Genomic DNA, 17,702 nt, shown 5'->3' on the forward strand with positions numbered 1-17,702 from the left:
AATAATCAATCAACTGTCACACCCTATATGGTTCAACAGATGATTCTCTCTGCATTTTCTGCTCTCGGCCTTCAAGGGAAAGGTAAAACTATTTCTTCAGTTACTTCTCCTTGGTTTGTTGATTCAGGCGCCACAAATCATATGACTAGCACAGCTGAGCTATTGCATAACCAACGACCGTACATTGGTACTCAACATATTCAAGTTGCTAATGGAACTAATATTCCAATTACGACAGTTGGTGATATTAACTCATCCTTCAAACATGTTTTGGTTTCTCCTAAATTATCTACTAACTTACTCTCGGTTGGTCAAATTGTGAATAATAACTGTGAAGTACATTTTTCTCGTGATGGTTGTATTGTGCAGGATCAGGTGTCGGGAAAGGTGAAAGCGAAGGGGCCTAAAGTGGGCAGACTGTTTTCATTACAATTTACTGTTCCTCAGAATATTTCATTAGCATCTTCAGTTGTTGAGAATAAGACAGACATCTGACATAAAAGACTAGGTCTTCCAAATGATATGGTGTTGCAGATAAGAATTTAGTTGTTGACTGTTCTGTTTGTGAACTTGGAAAAAACAAGACATTACATTTTCCTATTTCAGACAGTCGTGCCAATAAATATTTTGACATTATTCATAGTGATGTTTGGGAATTACACCAATTATTTCACATGCTCAATATAGATATTTTGTAACATTTATTGATGATTATAGTCGATTTACTTGGATCTATTTTTTGCATGCCAAAACAGAAGTATTTACTGTATTCCAAACATTTTTAGTATATGTTGAAACTCAGTTCTCCGCTCGCATTAAAACCTTACGATCTGACAATGAGGGTGAATACATGTCTCATGAGTTTCAAGCATTTCTCCAGAACAAAGGGATTATTTCACAACGTAACTGGAGTTGTTGAACGAAAAAATCGACATCTATTGGATATCGTGCGCACATTACTGCTAAAATCTTCTGTTCCAGCTAGATTTTGGACTGAAGCTTTATCTACTGCAGTTTATCTCATTAATCGCTTACCATCTCAACAATTGAAATATGAGTCTCCCTACTATCGAGTTTTTGATAAACACCCTAATTATCATACGCTACATACTTTCGGATGTGTTTGCTTTGTTCATCTACCTGCTCATGAACGTCATAAATTGGCAGCTCAATCAGAACAATGTGCCTTTATGGGGTACAGTCCTAATCATAAAGGTTTAGTGTGTTATGATTCGATTAATAGTCGATGACATATTTCTCGAAATGTGATTTTCTTTGAACATGAATATTACTTTCAGCATCATTTGTCCAAATCAGATACAGTTATACTTCCACAATTTGATAATTCTTCTGCTGATAAACGGTCCAAGCCAGACATAGTCTACACACGACGCCTGCCCCCTTCACCTTCAATCCTCCCCGACCCTGATCCAGAAATTGCTCCAATAAGTATTCGACGATCAACCCGACGTATCCGTCCTCCAGATAGATATGGGTATAGTGCAATTTTAACTAATACGATTGTTCTTACCTCTTACTTTCAAGCTGCTAAACAGACTTGCTGGGTCAAAGCCATGAAAGAGGAACTTCAGGCACTTTAAGACAATCACACTTGGGATATTGTTTCATGTCCTACAGGTGTTAAACCCATTGGATGTAAATGAATTTATTTTCTTAAACTCCGATCTGATGACTCTCTTGACAGATATAAGACAAGATTGGTAGCTCTTGGCAATCGGCAGGAATACCAGATTGATTATGACGAAACATTTGCACCTGTGGCTAAAATGACAACTGTCCGACTGGTGTTATCTATTGTTGCATCTAAAGGCTGGTTCTTAAAGCAGATGGATGTTAAGAATGCATTCTTACATGGGGATCTCAAAGAAGACGTCTATATGACTCCTTCTCCAGGCTTATTTTCTACACCTTCACATGATGTTTGTAAGCTCAAACGGTCCCTATACGGTCTGAAACAGGCTCCTCGGGCCTGGTTTGAAAAATTTTGCAATACACTTTTTAGCTACTTTTTATCTTCTCTTTTATTCAAAGCCAGTATGATTCATCATTATTTCTTTGCAAGACTAACAAAGGAATTATTTTGTTATTAGTATATGTTGATGATATTGTCATCACAGGATCTGACGATCAATTGATGTCTCAGCTACAGAAACGCTTCAGGGTTCTTTTCATATGAAAGATTTAGGTCATTAACTTATTTCTTAGGACTCGAGGTTCACTCTTCTGCCACTGGTATTTTTCTTCATCAGCACAACTATACGAAGGGACTCATTGCTTTGGCTGGTCTTCAAGATGGTCGCTCTACTGATACCCCTTTGGAGGTAAATGTCAAATATCAACAGAATGATGGTGACTTTCTATCTGAACCATCTCTATATAGACAACTGGTCGGCAGTCTCAATTATCTGACTATTACGCGTCCTGATATTTCATTTGCTGTGCAACAAGTTAGTCAATTTATGCAAGCCCCTACACATTAATCTCTTGGAAGAGCAAGAAACAAGATCGAGTCTCTAAGTCATCTACTGAATCAGAATATCGCGCTATGTCCTCGGCTTGTTCTGAAATCATTTGGCTTCGTGTAGTGCTGGCTGAGCTTGGTTTTCCTCAGCTTGAGTCTACTTCTCTTCATGCAGATAATACTAGTGCTATCCAGATTGCTGCAAATCCCGTTTTTCATGAACGCACGAAACACATTGAAGTGGACTGTCATTCCATTCGAGAAGCCTATGAAGAGGGTGTTATATCTCTTCCTCATATCACTTCTGATCTTCAAAAGGCTGATATATTTACTAAAGCTCTATCTCGACAGCGTCATCAGTTTCTTGTCAGCAAATTGATGCTTCTTGATCAACCAGCATCAATTTGAAGGGTGATATCAATCAGGAATAAAAGAAATCATAATAAAGAGGAATAAAAGAAATCATAATAAAGAGGAATAAAAGAAATCATAATAAAGAGTTTCCTTCTTCGCAATAATGCAAAGAAGGAAATATTATATTTGCACGTATTCTCTCCTTTTTAGCTGAATATTTAGATTATGAATATGTATTAATTAAGTTACTTAAATTAGATTATACTGAATATTATGTACCTAAAATAGATTGTACAAACTACTATTTATTGGAATGAAAGCAAAGGAAAATGCATTCAGCCTATTTGCTCAATATATTGTCAAAGACGTCCAGGACATTCCAAAAGACATGGGTAATTTCTTAAATTGCATTATGGAGAAAGTACTACTTGTGCCCAAACAGTTGGCAATAACTCAATGCAACTCTATTTTTAAGACTAGGTGCACAATTGCAGATAAAGTATGTGATTTGATTGTTGATAGTGGTTGTACTGATAATGTTATAGCCAAAGCAGCGGCGAATGCCTTAAAACTCAAAACAACCAAACATCCCAACCAGCATAAAATTACCTGGATAAAAAAAGCGGTGGAAGTAATGGTGACGGAACGATCCAAAGCCACCTTTATTGAAAATAAATTCCTATGTGATGCTAATTGGCGTGGCTGACATGGATGTGTGCCACTTGATTTGACACTTTGATGTGGGCGTATGGTACAATGGTCACACTAATACCCACACATTAGAATGGAAGAACAAGATAATTCGGTTGTTATCAACCATTGCATGTGTCACCCCTATTGCAAAAGGAAAGGAGAAATTAACCTACGTTACTGTATCTAGATCACAATGATTGTCAATTTTCTGGAGGCAAGAAAGAAAGTTTTTTGTGATTCTCACTAAGCAGAACGATTCTTCTTCCGAGGTGCACCCTCAGTCCAACAACTCAAACGATTTTCAGACTTAGATCGGTCTGATCTCCCTATCTAACTACCAACATTGAGAACAATACAACACTACGTCGATTTTGTACCAGGTGCAACACTCCCTGAGTTCAAAAGACACCAAAAGCTGCAAGAAATCATGGATGACTTATTGCAAATATATTCTTGTCTGTAAGAGAGATGGGTCATGGAAAATGTGTATGGATAGCATAGTCATCAATAAAATAACTATTAAGCTCTGTTTTCTTATGCTTCATATGGAAGATTTGTTGGATAAGATAGTCGAAGCAAGCTTGTTCTCTAAACTGGACTTACAGAGTGGATACCATCAAATTTGTAACCACCCGGGTGACAAATGGAAAACAACATTCAAGTTGAAATAAGGTTTATATGAATGGCAAGTTATGCCATTTGGGTTGTGTAATGCCCCTAGCAACTTTATGAGGCTCATGCATGAAGTATTGTAACCCTTCCTTCAATGATGTTGTGTCATGTATTTTGATGATATACTTGTGTATAATACCTCATTGCAAGAACATCTCACTTAGCTCACTTAAAATCTGCATTTTTGCATTAATAGAGCATCAATTATACATCAACTTACATAAATGTGAATTTGTTATGACCGAGGCTGCGTTTGGCATAGCTTATCCGCCGCGTCTGTATTTTCAAAACGCTGTCATGGCGTTTGATTCCCCCGTCTTCAGTGTGTTTTGCATACACCGTTTTAGTTTTGTAATAAACACCGGTCGTGTGTTCGACCCCGCGGTACGCATTCGGAGGAGATTTCATATCTCTATGCCCTCCCGTCGCGCTTGCCTTCATCCCGGGCCCTAGGTGCCTCTTCGATCGTCTCTGCCCTCATCCTGTGGATTTCAATCGCTCCCCCGTCTCCCTCTCATGCACCTCTCACGCATCTCTCTCTCATGCATTTGTCTCACTTATTACCTTTCTCCTCTTCCTCTCTGTGATCTGTGGTTGTGGTGCACTGTAAGTACTACAGTTGCCTTTCTTGTGGTGATTTTCGATGAAATGGCTTTTCTCTGTGTTTATTTGGCTTTTTCCTTTGATGTGAGAAGTTTACAGTACACTTGTGGCGAAATTCGAAGGAATGGCTTTTTTCTCTGTTTTTTGAGATTTCTCCTTTTTGTGTTTCTCTCTCGACTGTTGCCTTTGGTTGGGTGTTGATGTTGGACTTGAGTGTTTGCTTTGGGTGTGTGTGTTGGTGATTGAAATTGGGGCTGTGTGTCTCTGTCGATTGTTGCTTTTGGTTGAGTGTTGGAAGTTGAACTTGGGTGTGCGTGCTGGTGGTTGGACATGGGTGTGTGTGTGATGGTTGTAGTATGTGTGTGTGGTTCATATCAATGCTGGTTTGCATATTGAAATCCTATTTTTACTCAGTGGGAATGAAAATTTCATGTATGTGAGGTCCTATAGGGGCCATTGGGCTGCAGGGAAGATTAATGTTGTGCTTCATATATTACTCTAATTAAAAAAATGAAAAGGATATGCTAGGCCATACTACCAGGACTTGGTGCCAATTGTTTACACACCCAACTCTGGTTTGATGGAAAGCTTGAGGGGTTTTTAAGTTGTTAGTGCTTGGTTGACAGTAAGGAATGAACAAAATTCGTAACGATTAACCAGTGGTCTCATTCTTAGCATTTGGATATGTTACACATGAAGATGGGTGTGTCTGCTGGTGGTTGGACTTGGGTGTGTGTGTGGTGGATGTGGTGTGTGTGTGTGCTTGAACTTGAGTGTGTCTGTTGGTGGTTGGACTAGTCTGCTGTGTGCTCGGACTTGGGTGTGTGTGTGTGGTGGATGAGGTGTGTGCTTGTACTTGGACTTGGGTGTGTCTGCTGGTGGTTATACTTGGGTTTGTCTGTTGTGTGGTCCGACTTGGCTGTGTGTGTGATTGGACTTGGGTGTGTCTGCTGCTGGTTAGACTTAGGTGTGTGTGTGATGGTTGTGGTTTGTCTGTGTGGTTGAACTTGGGTGTCTGCTGACAGTTGGACTTTGGCGTGTGTATGTTGAATGTGGTGTGTGCGTGTAGTTGCACTTTGGTGTGTCTTCTTGTGGTTGGACTTGGGTGTGTGTGTGCTGGATGTGGTGTGTGCGTGTGGTTTGACTTGGGTGTGTCTGCTGGTGGTTGGACTTGGGTGTGTGTGTGTGTTGGTTGTGGTGTATGTGTGGTTTGACTTGGGTGTCTACTGGTGGTTGGACATGGGTGTGTGTGTGTGCTGATTGTGGTTTTCTTGTGTGGTTGGATTTGGGTGTGTTTTGGGTGGTTGAACTTGGGTGTGTTTGTGTTGGATGTGTTGTGTGTGTGGTTGAACTTGGGTGTGGCTGCTAGTGATTAGACTTGGGTGTGTCTGCTGGTGGTTTTCTGTGGTTTTTTGGCATTCTCCTATATTGTCTATTACATGTTTCATGAGGTGTTAAGATTACCCTGGTTTTTGTTTTACTACCTTTATGATTTCTTTCTTGAACCATTTCTTTTATTAGCAACGTAATTGTTAAGATCAAAGTAGTGGCTACAACAACAATGTGGGATAGGCAAGTCACAATCATATTTTACAACCTACGTATTAAGGAGATCGAGCTTGAAAATAGACTCACCGCCTACTTTAACAAATAAAGGTAGCAGAATATTGTGAAGAAGTTCCATGAAATGACAAGGGACTACGAAACTTTAGAATTTAAGAACAAGTGAACTAGTTAAAGAAGAACTGAAAGCTATGGAAGGAACTAAAATGGGGATCCACGGGCTTGGGTTGGAATCCTATCAAGCAGACCATTGATGCTTCATAGAATTGGCGGACTGAGTTGGAGGTAATTAGTAAACCCCTAAGTACTTGTTCATTCATTCATCTGTTTTAACTAATATACTTTCCCGTATTTCGCAGACAGTGTCAGCTGCCAAAAAATTCAAGATAAGTGACATTGAGTCAAACCTGGAGGAGAAGTTGAACCTTATGTTTAGTAGAGTTGGGCATACATGTGTTCACCCAAAGTGAGCATGGGTTTGCAAACATACCAGATGACGTGGGGGTCGAGCAGATAGGTGGGTCAGGTGAAAGCTCCAGCCAAAACCAGAGGGAGTTGGAGTCCACATGCTTGTCAAAGCCGCTTAGGGTGAAGAAAAGGAAAAAAGGAAGGATCTACATCTGTCATAAGCTCAATAAATAAACTGATAGAAGTATGCAGAGGCCAACCCGTTCCTTCAAATGACACCACCATAGATGACTTTCTTCGAGTTCTGGATATATCTCCTGAAGTTAAAGTGGATACGTCGTTCTATCTAAACTCCTTGAAGTTATTGGAGGACCCGACCCGCAGGCAGATATTCGTGAAGATGCCCCCCCGAACTTTGCGTCCAATATTTACATTTTTTATAGACAATTAATTATGTGGTTTTATTGTTTGTTGGCTTTTTTTTTCATTTTAGGGGAGTAATATTTGATTTGAATGTTTTATTTTTTTGCACGAACAATCAATTTGTTGCTCTGTAATTATTTATGTTTCGTAATAATTGATCTTCAACTTATAGATGTTCTTTTAAATGTTGTTTGATTCGTTCTTATTACCTGTACATAAAAAATTTTCTAGGATGGATTTCAGCAACAGCGTCGTATAAGAATAATTACGGCGACTGTCTTTTTTAAATGTAATTCTAATAATTTGTCTTTTTAGTGTACACTTGATAGTCATTGTTATGTGAGGTATGTATCTTATTTTTTCTACTGTTCTGAAGCGGTCTCAAGTATCAAATATATTGCTATAACAGTTATATTGCAAACAACATTACTGCGCAAGGGTAGAATAATCATTTATCCACAATCAGCTGCAAATCAGTTATTTTCCAACAGCACAAACCAAACAGACAACCAGCTTATATGAATCAGTTTCTTATCAACAGATTATCAATAAGCTGCAGCTGCTCCAAACAGACCCAGAAGCTCATTTTTTGTGTTTTATCATAGGTTGAGTTGGGGTAAGTGTGTACCCATAAAAGATAAAAGTTATATAAAAGCGTAGCCAACACCTAATCTATCATAAAGATTCGTAGTTTTCATGGACTTGTAAATTTCTACAGGCATTTCAATCAAAATTTTGGCACTATTGTTGCACCATTTAGAGACTATTTCAAGCAAAAATATTTTAAATAGAGAGTGGATCAGCAAGGCAGCTTTGATAAGCTCAAGGGTTGCTTGTGTACTGCTTCAGTTTTGATCATTTCGGACTTCAACGAGCCTTTCCAGGTGGAGACAGATGCTTCGGCTATCGATGTGGGCGTTGTGCTCATGCAAGAAGGAAAGCCGGCGGAGATTTTCAATGAGAGTTTGACTCCAACTCGTCAGATATGGTCCACAAACGAGCAATAAATTTATCCAGTTATCAGGACCTTGAAAATTTTGGAGCACTATTTACTTCACCAAAGAATTTATATTATATAACGATCACCAACCATTAAAATTTATGCATAGCCAGAAGAAAATTAGTAGAATGCAAGCTCGATAGGGTTTTCCTCCAAAAGTTCGCTTTCCCATTGAAGCATTAAACCAGACAACATAACCGTGCAAGATGCTTTAAGTAGAAGGGCTAGTCTCCTTATCTCTCTACAAACAAAAATTATCGGAATGAAGTCCTTACAGAAATTATATCTGAAAGATGAGGATATTGCTCTTATGTGGACCAAGTGTAGCCAACAATCCGTTCCAACTAAATATTATATTCAACAAGGGTACCTCTTTAGAGGCAACCAACTATGCATACCAAACACTTTGCTTCGTCAACATCTCATTTGGGAATGCCATGATGGCGGCTTAGCGGCACATACAGGGCGAGATAAAACATCACAACTAATGCAATCCCAATCTTATTGGCAATAAGTGTGGCGGGATATTTTTCTTTTCGTATAAAATGCTCCATAAGTCAAAAGTTCAAGAGTTCTAGACAAAATACGAGACACTACCTTCCACATCCTATTCCAAATTCAATTTGGAAAGATGCCAATATAGATTTCAAGTTGGGATTATTCTATACCAAGGATGGGTTGGACTCAGTAACGGAGGTAGTGGACTGCTTGTCATAGATGACTCGGTGGCATATAAAAGAACATATGATGCTATCAATATTGCAAAACTTTTTTTCGAGAGATCATTTGGTTGCATGGCGTTCTTAGAAGCATAACCTCCAACCATGATGTTAAGTTTGTGAGCTGTTTCTGGAAAAAAATTGTAGAAACGTCTTAATACAAGTCTTAACTTGAGCTCCACTTATCATCCTCAAACCTACAGACAAATGAAAATGGTGAACCATACACTTAGAAATATGATTTGTTGTCTTATCGGAGATCAACGCAAACAATGGGATGAATGTTTAGGACAAGTTGAGTTCGCTTTCAATTTTATGGTTAACCGTTCTACGGGCTAAACACAATTTAGCATAGTCTACACCAAACCTCCTAACCACATGGCAGACCTTGCGATTATTCCTAAGCCCGAAGCAACAATGCAACTAAATGGGTAAGCGGCTTTGCTGTGATGCTTTGAGATGTAAAGGAGAGGATTAAAACCACTTATCAACAATATAAATCATGTGTGCATAAATCTAGGAGGCTGAAAACTTTTGAGATCGATGACCTTGTGATGATTCGTCTTCAGAAGGAAAGATTCTCACCAAGTACCAACTCCAAACTAAAACTACACAAAATCGATCCTTTCCCTGTCAGCAAAAGCATTAATGAAAATCCATATTTGTTTACCTCACTTTTGGGTGAGGGTTTTGGGTATTTCCTTTAATGACTAGAATCTAGCCTTAAGATTTTCCTAATGATTATCTTAGCATCTTAGAAATGGTACCCACATTCTCCTTGGACATTTCAACCAAATCTCTGTTCTCTATGTTGACTCTATATGTTATCAATAATCTTTAATACAAAAATTAAAGATTACATAAGGGAACCTTGATGAAAATTCCTATAGGGCCTATGGACCATAGGAAAGACTTGCACTGTTCTAAACTTCTACACATTTTTGGACTTCAATACATTGCATCGTCATTCATAATCCCTATGATCATCATAAACATTGCATTTTCATATTATGTTATTTATTATTCACGCATGCACGCTTCTTAAAATATTTTATATATATATATATATTATTCACGCATGCATGCTCCTAAATCTCACGCCTCTCACTCACTCTCTTTCTCTCTCTCTCCTTTCTCAGGGCAACAAACATAAATAAATAAATAAATAATCTCCTCTCTCTCTCTCTCCCCGCCTTCCTCTTTCTCCAACACATCCCTCTCTCTCTACCAAGTTATTCCCTCTCCTTCCTCTCTCACGTTACAACAGCTAGCACCCCCCACTCCTCCTTCACTTCACTGCCGCCCCATTCCTCTTCCATTCTTCCCCTCACTTCATAGCCGCCTCTCTCTCCATCTCCCCTCCTATATAAGAGCCCCTCCATCATCTTCTTCTTCACCAAGCAATCCAAGCTCATTCTCCCTTCCACTATTCTCTACCCATGAAACCTTCTTCCCCTCTATTCCTTGCCATGAGATCCTCCAACTTACACTTTTCTCTCACAGGCTTTATTATCCTCTTGTATTCTCTCCCAACAAAGCAGCAACCCCATCCTCCAAATCAACATCCCTCCATTCTTCTTCTTTACCCGAGAAGGCAGCCTCCTTTCCTCTCCCTTCTTTTTCCCTTACTCCGGCGAACTTCCAACCCGACACGAAAATCACGTCAAATTGAGAACGTAAGGACTTAGATACGCTCAAGAAAGTCTACTTATTCAAATTTAATTGAGAAGAAACTTCTTAGGCTCAGGTATATCTCTTAAATCAAAACGATAATCTCGAATTATCCTCCCTTCCAGATCGAAAAATAGATCACAAAATACTCAAATATTCGTATGGATGTGATCTACTCTTCGAGCTAAACAAAACGAGTCCAAGAACGCAAAATTTGGTTGAGAATCGGATGACAATGAAGCCCAGGAAGTTTCGACCGTCGTTTTATTCTTCTCTGCGCGTCGAAAGTATCGCATGAGGGAGAAGACGCTGCTGTAGCATTATTTTATTTTATTATTATTTTTTTTAATTCGAGAAAATTTGATTTAACTTCAAAATTACATAACTTTTTGTAGAAAACTCGAAAAAAATAAACTGAAAGATGTTATAAACTCAAGGAAAGGAGAAGAATTTTTTAAAATTAAAATTACAATTTTTCATTAATTAAATATTTTTAAATTAAATTTTGAAGTTTCGGAGTATTTAAATAATAAAAATTAAAAATATAAAAGGGAAAAATATGAAATTTGACAGAGATATTAAGTGACTTGGAAACAATCTTCTCTGATTTTTACAAGTCGTTTTGATTCCTCTATAGGGAGAATTCTTTTTTTTAAATGAAATGGGTCATTTTAAATAATTAACAAAAATATAAAATATAAAATTACCAAATCTCATCTGATTTTGTTCTTTGACTATAAACAGATACTGGACACCTTAAAATCATGTTTAAAATTATTTTAATAATCATAATTTACTAATTAGGGAAGTAGACTTGAGTTAGGTTAGGTTAGCCTAACTCGAGCTCAAGCTAAACCTAGTCTAGCCTATTTAGGGTTCATGTCAGTCTCCTAACATTAGTGAGACTGATCTGAATTCTTTCCCTTGGGGTTAATCCAATTTAAACTCAATTCTTGGTTAGCCAACTTCAGGGTTGGATTACTTAACCACCAAACCTAATATAGGTAAGCCCAAATCTTAGAATTAACCATCCTAAACCAATATGATTAGTTAACATAAACCTTAGGTTAGTTAACCATAAATCATTAAAATTAGTTAACCTGAGTCTTATGTTAGTTAACCCTAATTCATAGGATTAGCTAAGCCTAAGCTTTGGGTTAGTTAACCATAATCCATAGGATTAAGTAAGCCTAAGTCCTATGTTAGTTAACTCTAATCCATAGGATTATCTAAGTCTAAACCCCAGGCTAGTTAACCTTAAACCAATAGGATTATTTAGCTTAAGCCTTAGGATAGTTAATCCTAAACCAATAAGATTAGTTAACATAAACCTTAAGATTAGTTAACATAAACCCCGTAGGTTAGTTAACCCCAAACCAATAGAATTAGTTAATCTAAACCTTAGGTTAGTTAACCTCAAACCAATATAATTAGTTAACATAAACATTAACCCTAAACCAATTGGATTAGTTAACCTAAACCCTACGTTAGTTAACCTTAAATCAATAGAATTAGTTAACATAAACCTTAGATTAGTTAACCCTAATCTAACCCTAATCTTTAGGTAAAACAGACATGAATCATAGATTAGCCTTAAGATAAACTTACCCTAAGCCTTAAGTTAAAACCTAACCCATAGGTTGAACATAAGAAACATTTTTTAGGTGTAAACTTGTACCTAATTTAAACCTAAACCCCTCAACTTGAATATCAATTACGAAATAAAATAAAACACATTAGGATGAGTAAAATTTACATAAAACATATTAAAATTTAAACTTAAATCAAACCAAATACAATAAGGCTTTAAAGCATGGCTTTGAGGTTAAGTCAGCTTCAAAGTCGTTAACTTCACATAAGTAATAACAAGTGAACAAAACCAACACAAATAAAACACTTAAAATCCGACAACAAGATGTAAACAACCTAAAATATTTCAACCCTAAAATTTCAACCCTAAAATCAATATTTCAACCCTAAAATCGATAAAGTAACTCAAGAATTAATCAAATCTTAATCACAAAGATCACATAATGCAACTTTAACCCCTTTTTTGTTCTAATTTATGAAGATTTCTTGGACGATGCATTCTGTGGATGTTTATAAGAATCTTCCAGTTCTGGTGGGCAACCACCTTTCGAACTAAGTAAACTAGGGCACCCGGCGACTCGGGATGACGAAGTCATAGATATCTTGACTGGGTTACCACTAATTAAATAATTAAAATTTAATAAAAATTTGATAAAATATTGTTTCTTTATTCGCTCTGTTTATTGTTTTATATATCTCAATGTATGTTTTTACTAATTTTATCAAACATAGAATGCATGTATTAAAAACAAATAATGAATAAATAAAAGTTATTTAGATTAGGGAGAACATAGAAATCATAACATTAGGGAATTACTTAACATAAGTGAACTTAGTCTTCGCCTAGGTTTGAACTATATCTAAACTACCCTTTAATTAATTAACTATAAAATTACTTAAACAAATAAAATTTTTAATAATGAGATTGGAGGACCTGAAGACATTTCAGTATGAAACTTAGAGCAGACTTCGTGGAAAGCTCGTTTAACACCTTTCTTTAGTTTAAATAACAATTCTTAGAATTTCGAGGCTGATTTTTATGACATAAAATCTCTCTTTGTTAGGCTCTTGCATAGTCTCGATATGCAGCATGTCCTAACTTGTTTTAGGATTCTGAGGTAGTTGCTCAACGTAAAACCTCATATCTTTCTAAATTTTTTGTGTAAATCATCATACACAAATCTAAGCCCTAATTAATAAAACTGGCAAGAGTTAAACTTAAATTAATATTAGCATACATTGAGTCAAACATTATGATAGTTTGGGGGATTACCAAGAACATATTTTGGGCCTTTAATCTCCCATACTTTTCTTCCTTTGATTCTTGAAATAAAATCTTTCACCTTTGAATTAATCTCTATTGAAAATTTCACAATCATCTTCGTTGAAAACCCTTTTCTTTTGAATTCATGAAAACAAAAATTCTTGATTTTTATCGAGAGTTTTCTTAAGTGATTCATTCGCTTAAAATATGATTAACTATAGGGGTTTGACCTTATAGGTAACTTAAAAGAACCCAGACTTAAAATAAACCTTATTTGACTCTCATATCAAATAAGGGAATTTGTCGGTCATCATGCAAACGGAAGTCATTTATTTCTACAATTTATTTAATTGAGTTTATTAACATTACTCGTGGTTAGCTCGATTATTCAAACTGTAAGAATCAATGAGATCAATTTGACCCCATTTTCTTCAAATTAAAATACCTAATTTCTAAATACTATATTATACTAAATTAAACCACATCCCACCGTATGACGACTGATGTCCGTTGGTGAAGAAAAAAGATGGTAGTTGGAGGTTTTACGTGGATTATCGAGCTTTGAATAAGGAGACTGTGTTGGACAAGTTTCCTCTCCTTGTGATTGATGAGTTGTTAGATGAGCTTTATTGGACAGTCATATTCTTGAAAATCGATCTTAAATCTATATACCATCAGATCATAATGAATCCAACAGATATGCACAAGACAACGCTCAAGACAAATGAAGTACATTACAAGTTCTTAATAATGTCATTTCGGCTCACCAACGCCCCAGGCAAATTTCAACCCCTCATAAATAAGATCCTTCAATCTTAGCTCAGGAAATTTGTTCTAATTTTCTTCGATGACATCTGATTTACAGTCGTATAGAAACAGAACATGTGGAGCACCTGAAGATATTCTTAGAGAAGTTGAGAGAGTACCTGTCATACATCAATTTGAATAAATGATCCTTCGCACAAATACAAGTGGAGTACCTGGGCCATGTGGTGAACAGGGTCGGTGTAGCAGCAAACTCATCCAAGATCAAGACTATGATTGACTGGCCTTTACCCAGAAGCTTGAAGGAGTTGAGAGGATTCCTAAGTGTCACCGGATACTGCTAAAATTTTTTGAAGGGGTAAGACACAATAGCGTGGGCACTGACGAAGCAGCTGAAGAAAGACAATTTCAAGTGGAGGGAAGCCGCAACACAAGCCTTTAAACATTTGAAGAGAGTCATGACCAGTATACCAGTATTACCACTTCCAGATTTCAATGGAAAAATTGTGGCAGAGACAGATGCGTCAGGGTATATGGATTGGGAGCAATACTCATGCAGAACCAGTGACCGATTACCTGCTTCAGATAGGTGCTCATAGCTAAGGTGAGGCTCGAGTCAGTGTACGAGCGTGAGTTGATAGTTATTGCCATGGTCATTCAAAAGTGGCAGCCCTACCTGTCAGAACGACACTTTTAATGAAAGGATAGATCAGAGGAGCTTGAAGTATCTGTTGGAGCTGAGGACGATGATTGAGGAGTATCAGAGGTGATTATCCAAGTTGTTGGGATATGATTTCGAGATGCAGTACTGGCCAGGACTGGAAAATAAAGTTGCAGAAACCCTGTCGAGAAGGTGGAGCCCTAGCTAACAAACAACCTTGTTAGTACCCTTGGTCCTAGATTGGGAAGCCTAAGACAAGAGAGTGGGCAAGATGATGGGCTAAGGAAAATACGGGCAGAGTTGCTGCAGAATTTGAGCAGTCATCCATGATATGCATTGAGGGGACAGCAACAACTCTATCAAGGGCGGTTAATGTTACCAAGGGCATCATAATACATCCTCAAATTATTACAGGAGTTTTACGGCAGTACAATCGGGGGACATTCCAGGGTACAAAAGACATACAATTGTCTATCGATAGAACTTTATAGTGTGGGGATGTGCAAAAACCTGGAAGACATGGTGGTGTGATGCGATGTAAGCCAGCGATACAAATACTTGACCATAATGTCCGGAGGATTATTACAAACCTTAGCATTGTCGGAAAATATTTGGGAAGAAGTGACGATGGCTTTTATAGAAAGGTTGTCACCATCATAAGGGATTACGGTGATCCTGGTTGAAGTAGATCACCTAAGCATATACATTTCATTTCATTACGACACCCCTACATTATGATCTCAGTCATTATTGTGTTCATGCAAGAATTGGTCCGTTTTCATTGATTGTATCATAAAAAGACAAGGTATTCCTCAGCCAGTTCTGGAAGGAGATGTTCAGGTTACAAGGAACAAACCTCAAGAGAAGCACAAAATATCATTCACAGACAGATGGTCAAATGAAGGTGGTCAACAGAAGTGTGGAGACATAACTCCCTTATTTTGTATTGGATATGCCAAAGTTTTGGGCCAAATAGATGGTGTGGGTTGAATATTGGTATGATATTTCGTATCATATTGCAGCGCAAACCACTCTCTTCAAGATTTTGTATGGACGGAATCCACCCCACCTGATACACTATGAGCATAGTACTACACTGATATCCAATGTCGACAAGTACTTGAAGGAGAGAGACAAAATATTTGTGAAGCTCAAAGTTCATCTACTGAGAGCTCAAGAAATCATGTAGAGAAGCAGATGAACATATAGGAGAGGTGTAGTTTGAACAGAGGGACATGGTTTACTAGAAGCTGAGGCCCTAAAGGTAGAAGACATTGGTCAAGTGGATGAGTGGAACTTTCACCACGATACTTTGGACCCTACGAGGTGATGACACGTATAGGGGCAATGGCCTATCGTTTGAGGTTACCTCCATCATCAACACTAGATCCAGTCTTTCATGTTTCATAGGTGAGACGTGCGATCGAAGATCATACACCCCCGTCGTCACTGCCCCTTATGATGACAGGGGACTTGGAGGTGATTCTAGAACCGATAGAAGTCGAGTAGTGCGTCGAGAAGGGGTGGGAGCAAAGGAGGTACTTATTAAGTGGAAAAGTTTGCTAGAGTAGAAAGTAATGTGGGAGCCTTATGAGGTGATCCGAAAGCAGTTTCCATCATTTCACCGTCAAGAGAAGTTGTTTTTTTGGGAGGGAAGTATTATTACTCCGGTGAATAAACAAACCCATGCAGGGCAAGTCTGGAACTAGCAGACTAGCCCACTCCAACCTTCTAGCGGCCAACCGGTCACCTGTAGGGGGCGAAAAACCCTTAGGCCGCCGCAAAATATTCCAATCCCCAAGCGCATGGGGGCCTACAACGGCTCTAATCACATACATGAGGAGAAATTCAAGGTGTTTTGGGGGAAGTTTGAAGAGTATTGGGAGGGTTATATTAGGGCTAAGAAGTTAGGGTTTGGGATATGTTTTGTTTGGCTGTACTTATTTTTTCTTTCTTATGATGTTTCTAGTGGCGTCTAAGGTTTGTGGAGAGACGATCAACCTCTCGAATAATAAATCATCGTTGTATCTTGTTTGTTTTCATTGGTTTTGGTAAAAGAAGCCCTCATTTGAATTTCTCCACCTCTCTAGTGCAATCTATTTGTTGTTTGTTGTTGTTTTTGGTTCCGAATAGTATCAGCGGTGGAAGGCAAAGGCTTGTGTAGCTTTGGCTTTGTAGTTCAAAGAGAAAGGACAGGGAGGAGGCTTCGAATAGCGAAATCATGTGTTTTGTGCACAAGACAGAAGAGATCGACAGGCTGGAGGAAGAAGCACGCGTGCAGTTCTATGGGATAGAGATTGTTGCCCATTCTTCAAGTAGTAGAGGCATTCTGTGTCTAGGGCTCGCATGAAGAGTCTTCAACTTCAATTTTGTCTTTGTGGTAAGAAACAAATAAGATTGGGAGAAAGAATGTGGTTTTGTGGTGATTAGGATAAGAGAGAAAAGGAGCGAGATGTTTTTTTGTCCGATGCATGACTTTTACGACTCAAACAGGATAAATCGAGCGAGCAGTTATGGGCATGTTAGAGCAGGAGTAGGTTGAGTTTTAACTTAATTTATGTTATTTATTTATTTTTATTTTAACAGTCAACATAGGCAACATTTGAACTTAAGACCTTAGCAACAATTTCATGACTTCAAACAACTTAGCAAATCTCTGAAACTTTGCTTTCATAATAACTGAAGAAATTGAGGTGGTAAAGAGGCTGTCTTTGCTAAAATTTCTCAGCTGTGACAGCAATGCTAATAGTGAAGTAATTCAATATAGGAATAGAAAAAATTGTGAGAACAAATAACAAATAAGAGGCAGCAGCTGAAGTAATTCAAGGAATCGA

General features: G+C 37.8%; 1 protein-coding gene across 1 annotated transcript in view; it reads right to left on the reverse strand.

Moving 5' to 3' along the window:
• LOC110021073 (putative pyrophosphatase PpaX) overlaps positions 1-17,702 on the reverse strand; it is a 40,120-nt gene that overhangs the window by 6,772 nt on the left and 15,646 nt on the right. The gene's annotated exons all lie outside the window — the stretch shown is intronic.

The sequence above is a fragment of the Phalaenopsis equestris genome, unplaced genomic scaffold (assembly GCF_001263595.1).
Source record: "Phalaenopsis equestris unplaced genomic scaffold, ASM126359v1 Scaffold000002, whole genome shotgun sequence".
Classification (NCBI taxonomy): Eukaryota; Viridiplantae; Streptophyta; class Magnoliopsida; order Asparagales; family Orchidaceae; genus Phalaenopsis; species Phalaenopsis equestris.